The sequence below is a fragment of the Balaenoptera musculus genome, chromosome 18 (genome assembly GCF_009873245.2).
Source record: "Balaenoptera musculus isolate JJ_BM4_2016_0621 chromosome 18, mBalMus1.pri.v3, whole genome shotgun sequence".
In the NCBI taxonomy this organism is placed as follows: Eukaryota; Metazoa; Chordata; class Mammalia; order Artiodactyla; family Balaenopteridae; genus Balaenoptera; species Balaenoptera musculus.
The window spans coordinates 39,386,846-39,394,240 of NC_045802.1; the positions used below are offsets into that span (position 1 = coordinate 39,386,846).

General features: G+C 33.5%; 1 pseudogene; it reads right to left on the reverse strand.

Moving 5' to 3' along the window:
- Positions 1-2,288: 2,288 nt before the first annotated feature.
- LOC118884454 lies at positions 2,289-2,453 on the reverse strand (annotated as a pseudogene).
- Between the last annotated feature and the right edge of the window lie 4,942 nt (positions 2,454-7,395).

The following is a 7,395-nucleotide window of genomic DNA, read 5'->3' on the forward strand; positions in this document are numbered from 1 at the left end:
TTTGTGTTGTTTTACAATGCACCTTGTTCCGTGGAAATTTTCTTGAAGTTGGTGTGTGACTTACTGTAGATCTAACTCATTCTATGATCAACTTATCCTAGCAAGGGATTCTCAGAATTAGGTCATGAGCACTGTAACAGCTTTTAATTGCTCAGTCCCATTCCCATCAATTTTGCAGGTTTGGCTTCCAAGGTTCCCATTAGCAATAGATCTATTACTATTTTCACAAGGATATATCTTTATAGTGACAGATGCCCTAAGGGCTAATAGTCCAACTTTTGTGTCTGCTTAGATTTTGATGTGCCATTGGTTAAAACAGTCTGAATTTCTTGTCTTAATTTATTTCCCCAAGTGCCCCCTAGGTTTATGCTTTGGACTTACCTTGAAGCTTTGTGGGTCTCCTAAAGGCTGCCTCCTTTTGCCAACTTGCAGTATAACTACCCTGGAAACTCTCCAGGGTCTCAAAACATTTCTGGGAACTTTAACAAGCCCCAGAACCTTTTCAGGTTTTTTATTTTTTATTTTTTTGAAAAAAAATTGTTTGGATTGGAGAGCTGCACACAAGAGAGAGATCTCAAATGTCAGTGAGTTACCCTAACATCCCTTGGTAATAGCAACCAGAAACAGTGAACTCAAAGTGTTCAGTGGGTCCCTTGCCTGTGAATTCATTATCCTGTAGGCTGTTAGCAGTCAGCTTCACAATCCATTCCTTCTTACCAAAAACTATTTAAAATGATTGAAGAAGACAATTTAGGTGATACAAACAAACTTTATTTAGCACTTCATGAAGTGGACAGTCTCCATTTAGAGAACTGAAAAATGGAAGTGGATAGAAAAAAGCTTTCATAAGGTAAACAATAAAGGGTAAGGAAGTATAAAGCACAGAGTTGGCTTGACATTTTGGGAATGGCTGGCTGGATAAACTGTGTTTCTGGTCAAGAACATCAATTACAGATGTATGAAAGTTATCTAAGTGTGCTGACATGGCACTCAGGCAGGAGCAGCTCCATCTTGGGCCTAGAAATTTATTTCAACACTTTTCTAATATAATTTTTCTTTGACAGTGGCAGCAGTAACTTCCTGATATCCTGAAGCACAGTTGCAGTGATCGCCTATCTTAAATTTTACTCCTACATCCTATCAGATAATTTTGTAAATATCTAATTCCCTATGTTAAATCTATTCATTTTTGAAATAGCTAGAATACTGTACCCTGTTTGAAACCAAATTGAATCAAGAACCAAAAGGAGTACAAGATCTTTCCGGATACTACTATAAAATTTATGGAAAGATTAAATAATAGTTGAACAAAAATAAATGCTCAATATTATTATCAGTAATCGGTAAAATGCATAAAAACATCCACTCAATTGGTAAAGAGTAAAATTCTGAAAAGTAAAACATCCAGAAATCTACACTCTGTGTGAGAGTATAAACTGGTATTATTTTAGAAAATTCGTTACTATAACCTATTATGTTTGCACATGCTCATTTTTCTAATGCCTCAGCTGTGGGACATTTATAATAGAGAAAAATTATAGACATGCACCCAAAGAGACAAGTGATAAATATTCAAAGTGACTTTTCCATAAGAGCCAAATATGGAAATAATATAAATTACCATCAGTACTACAGGGGGTAAATAGATTGTGAGAGTTTCATGTCATTTGTTCAAAATCGGTGATTATGTGGGGTTTTTTTCCCCTATAACAACAATTGTTAGATCAAAACTCAATTAAGTTGGCAGAAACAGTCAAAAAGGAGTTCACAATTAAGTAAGATGAAACTTGTAATTTGAAGGATATGGTGGGTGGGATTAGAGTAGACAGATAAAATAAGAGTAAGGAGGAGATATCCTTTCAAGGAAGTTACAGCAGAATATTATCATTTTACAGCTATTGCATCAAGATGCTTATGAAACAATAACAATATGTTAAACTATGCATAGTTATATAATAAATATTATGAAACTTATGCATATATTTTATAGAAGTTGTTTATTTGTCTAACCTGCAGCCAAACAGATTATTATAAGTGTTTGAGGTCAGAGGCCAGTGTACGTATACCTTGTACTATAAAAAACTGTGACTTATTCATGATTAACAAAGAAATATATGCTTAATTTAAGGAAAGAGGAGGAAGTCTAGATTTTCCAAAGAAGAGAAAACTTAGAATTTTTGAATAAAACTTTGATTTTGATTAATTTTATAAAAAAATTATTTTATCCATAATAGGGAAAAAGTGTGGAGACTATCATGAGCATTACTGAATATAATAGAAAGCTCTTGAGTTGGTGAAGCACTGAGAGACTGAATGAGATATTTCCTACTTTCATTTTCACATGTCCCAGTAAAAATCAGCATAACCAAAAATTTAAAAAATCAGTTGGGTTGAGGACATATCAGATGTTAAACTGATAAGGACAGATACTACACTTGATGTCACAGAAAAAGGCCAATATCACTGATGAACATAGATGCAAAAATCCTCAACAAAATACTAGAAAACAGAATCCAACAGCACATTAAAAGGATCATACACCATTATCAAGTGGGGTTTATCCCAGAAAGGCAAGGATTCTTCAAAATACACAAGTCAATCAATGTGAGACACCATATTAACAAACGGGAGGATAAAAACCATATGACAATCTAAATATATGCAGAAAAAGCTTTTGACAAGATTCAACATCCATTTATGATAAAAACTCTCCAGAAAGTAGGCATAGAGGGAACTTTCCTCAACATAATAAAGGCCATATATGACAAACTCACAGGCCACATCATTCTCAGTGGTGAAAAACTGAAACCATTTCCTCTAAGATCAGGAACAAGACAAAGTTGTCCACTCTCACCAGTATTATTCAACATAGTTTGGGAAGTTTTAGCCATGACAATCAAAGAAGAAAAAGTAATAAAAGGAATCCAAATTGGAAAAGAAGATGTAAAACTGTCACTGTTTGCAGATGACATGATATTATACATAGAGAATCCTAAAGATGCTACCAGAAAACTCCTAGAGCTAATCAATGAATTTGGTAAAGTAGCAGGATACAAAGTTAATGCACAGAAATCTCTTGCATTCCTTTACACTAATGATGAAGAATCTGAAAGAGAAATTAAGGAAACACTGCCATTTACCATTGCAACAAAAAGAATAAAATAACTAGGAATAAACCTATTTAAGTAGGTAAAAGACCTGTATACAGAAAACTATAAACACTGATGAAAGAAATTAAAGATGATACAATGAGATGGAGAGATATACCATGTTCTCGGCTTAGAAGAATCAATATTGTGAAAATGACTATACTACCAAAAGCAATCTATAGATTCAATGCAATCCCTATCAAACTACCACTGGCATTTTTCACAGAACTAGAACAAAATATTTCACAATTTGTATGGAAACACAAAAGACCGCGATTAGCCAAAGCAATCTTGAGAAAGAAAAACGGAGCTGGAGGAATCAGGATCCCTGACTTCAGACCATAGTACAAAGCTACAGTAATCAAGACAGTATGGTACTGGCACAAAAACAGAAATATAGATCAATGGAACAGGATAGAAAGCCCAGAGATAAACCTACACATATATAGTTACCTTACTTTGATAAAGGAGGCAAGCATATACAGTGGAGAAAAGACAGCCTCTTCAATAAGTTGTGCTGGGAAACTGGACAGCTACATATAAAAGAATGAAATTAGAACACTCCCTGACACCATACACAAAAATAAACTCAAAATGGATTAAAGACCTAAATGTAAGGCCAGACGCTATAAAACTCAGAGGAAAACATAGGCAGAACACTCTATGACATACATCACAACAAGATCCTTTATGACCCGCTTCCTACAGAGATGAAAATAAAAACAAACAAACAAAAAACAAATGGGACCTAATGAAACTTAAAAGCTTTTGCACAGCAAAGGAAACTATAAACAAGACAACCCTCAGAATGGGAGAAAATATTTGCAAACTAAGAAATTTACAAAAGATTAATCTCCAAAATATATAAGCAGCTCATGCAGCTCAATAACAAAAGAACAACCCAATCCAAAAATGGATGGAAGACCTAAATAGACATTTCCTCAAAAATATACAGATTGCCAACAAACACATGAAAGGATGTTCAACATCACTAATCATTAGAGAAATGCAAACCAAAACCACAATGAGGTATCACCTCACACCAGTCAGAATGGCCATCATCAAAAAATCTATAAACGATAAATCCTGGAGAGGGTGTGGAGAAAAAGGAACACTCTTGTACTGTTGGTGGGAATGTAAATTGATACAGCCACTATGGAGAACAGTATGGACGTTCCTTATAACACTAAAAATAGAACTACCATATGACCCAGCAATCCTACTACTTGTCATATACCCAGAGAGAACCATAATGACTACCATATGACCCAGCAATCCCACTACTGGTCATATACCCAGAGAGAACCATAATTCAAAAAGAGACCGGTACCACAATGTTCATTGCAGCACTATTTACAATAACCAGGACATGGAAGCAACCTAAGTGTCCATTGACAGATGAATGGGTAAGGAAGATGTGGCACATATATACAATTGAATATTACTCAGCTATAAAAAGAAACGAAATTGAGTTAATTGTAGTTAGGTGGATGGACCTAGAGTCTGTCATACAGAGTGAAGTAAGTTAGAAAGAGAAAAATAAATACCGTATGCTAACACATATATGTGAAATCTGAAAAAAAAAAAAAAAAGAAGGTTCTGATGAACCTAGCGGCAGGACAGGAATAAAGACACAGACATAGAGAATGGACTTGAGGACATGAGAAGGGGGAAGGGTAAACTGGGACAAAGTGGGAGAGTAGCATTGACATATTTACACTACTAGAAGTAAAATAAATAGCTAGTGAGAAGCAGCTGCATAGCACAGGGAGATCAGCTTGGTGCTTTGTGACCACCAAAATGGGTGGGATAGAGAGGGTGGGAGGGAGGCACAAGAGGGAGGAGATAAGGGGATATATGTATACATATAGCTGATTCACCTTGTTATACAGCAGAAACTAACACAACATTGTAAAGCAATTATACTCCAATAAAGATGTTAAAAAAAAAAAATCAGTTGGGTAAAACCAATCATTCTTCAGTATTCCAAAGCATAGGAGCCTCAGTATTTTAGCCTTTTTCTCAGTCAAAGGGACATGGATAAAGATATTTGTGTTGGGAAAGAGGAATGCAATTCAACAGAAAATTCCTGGTAAGAAAGGATGAGAGTTATCTCTCTTACTTAAAATAGAAATTTTCTATTAAATTTACTTTCTTTACTTTTTATGTTAACATCTAAGGAATTATTTCACAATTTTTTCCTATCATACTAGGTATTTAAGGAATAATTTTTTTCCTGTGATTGAAATGTTTCCTTTACCCATTTTCTCTCAATAAAACACTATTTCATCATTAGAAAGGGTGAAATAAACTTACAAAATAAAACAAGACACGTATGACCAGTAGTCAATTGTAAGATTACTATTCTAAAAAAATATGGTCAAAAGTAGAAATTTTACCTTCTGTATCCTGATTTAACATATTCTCAAGTTTGTTTTGGACCTAAAATAAATAACTCACAGTCTTCCCTACATAGAGGATTTATTTACACAATTGAAATGCCTGTTCTCTTTTCTTTTTTCTTTAAATGTGTTATTAAATGCAAATCTCCATAAGCAAACACCAAGCAAACCTTTATTCAATAAGCAGGTGTTTATTAATGCCCTCATGTGCATGCCATTTTACTAATTCTTTTGCAAGATGCATGAAGATGTAAAACTAAATAGGAATACTGGTTTTATGTCCATTTACTTTTGAGCCCAGCCATGTAGAAAGCAATTAAGGATTGTTAAAAGGGGATTATATGGGATAAACAGAAGCCAAAAAAGGTAAAGAAGAAATTTTAAGAAGAATAATCAGTTTTATTTTAGCACAATATATTGATATTTAAAATAGTGAGGGAAAGGGGGATGAGGTCGGGGTGGATTGGGAGTTTGGGACTAGCAGATGCAAACTATTATATATAGAATGGATAGACAACAAGATCCTATTGTATAGCACAGGGAACTCTATTCAATATCCTGTAATAAACCGTAATGAAAAAAATTGATATAGATATAGATATAACAGAATTGCTTTGCTGTACACAAGAAACTAACACAACACTGTAAATCAACTATACTTCAGTAAAAAAAAAAACAAAAAAAATAGAGAGGGATATGTTAAAAAATTAGTTTTATGTTGAAAAAGAGCCTGAATGAAAATTTGTTGACAATTAAAAATCAAAGCAATTAATGAGTATGTATTATGTGTCAGACACTCTGCCAGATACCTTTGATTAGAGAAGGGGAAAAAAATGTCTCATCTCACAGAACTGCATTCTAATAAAAGAGAGACTCTCATAAAAACTATAATACAAAGTGGTATCCATCATAACAGAATATTTATAATTAAGAATACAATTCAACCTTGTTTTCAAAAATGACATAAGAAGGTACCATTTAAACTGAGCTTTAGGTAGAAACAGAAGGATAAATGGAAGTTAAAATATGATGTAAAGCTGGGGAAATGGAAGGTGGTGACTTTTTTTTAATATGTAGTAAAGAAAATTGAAAAATATTTAATACATCTGCAGCAGTGGTAATTGAGACAGGTGTAATATAATATACATAATTATCCTATATATATTAGTATAGCTGTGTGATTTAATTATAAAACTCTTGTCATCCTTGGTGTATTTAGAGGTAATATTTTTGTAATCTTTGTATTATTTTTGTAATCAAGTTATATTAATTCCTTCCGTATGCTTTACCAAGAACCAAACATATACAGAATCCATTGGCTTCCTAGTCAATACTTAGTGCCTCCATTCTTGTGTAAAAACTATAACTATCTTGGTTTGAGGGAAGGGATAAAATTTTCAGCAGAATTTCAAATAAGGAAAGATATTTAGCTTGGCTGATAGATAAACGAGATCTTTTTCATTTAACAGGAAAAGCTTTGCAATTTAAGACAAAATAAATGGTGAGAGGCAAAGGGCAGACATGGAATGTTTTATGCAGATACAATCCAACTAATCACAGAAATAGAAAAAGAAAAAATGTAAGGACTAGTTGAGAAATGTACATCCTCATAGCAATAAGGACATGTACATACCCATGACCTCTATTTTCACAGCCAATCTTCAGTGAAATTACAAAACAAATTTACCTTTGGAATTTTTATGTTTCATTTCTCCTATTCCTTGAGATAGAAAATTTTCCATTTCCAAATATTTCCCATTCCCATTACGATTCTTCCATTGAATATCTTTTATATTATTCTTCATTCTCCAGATTTGTCTCTCTTTTACATATTCCTCAGATCA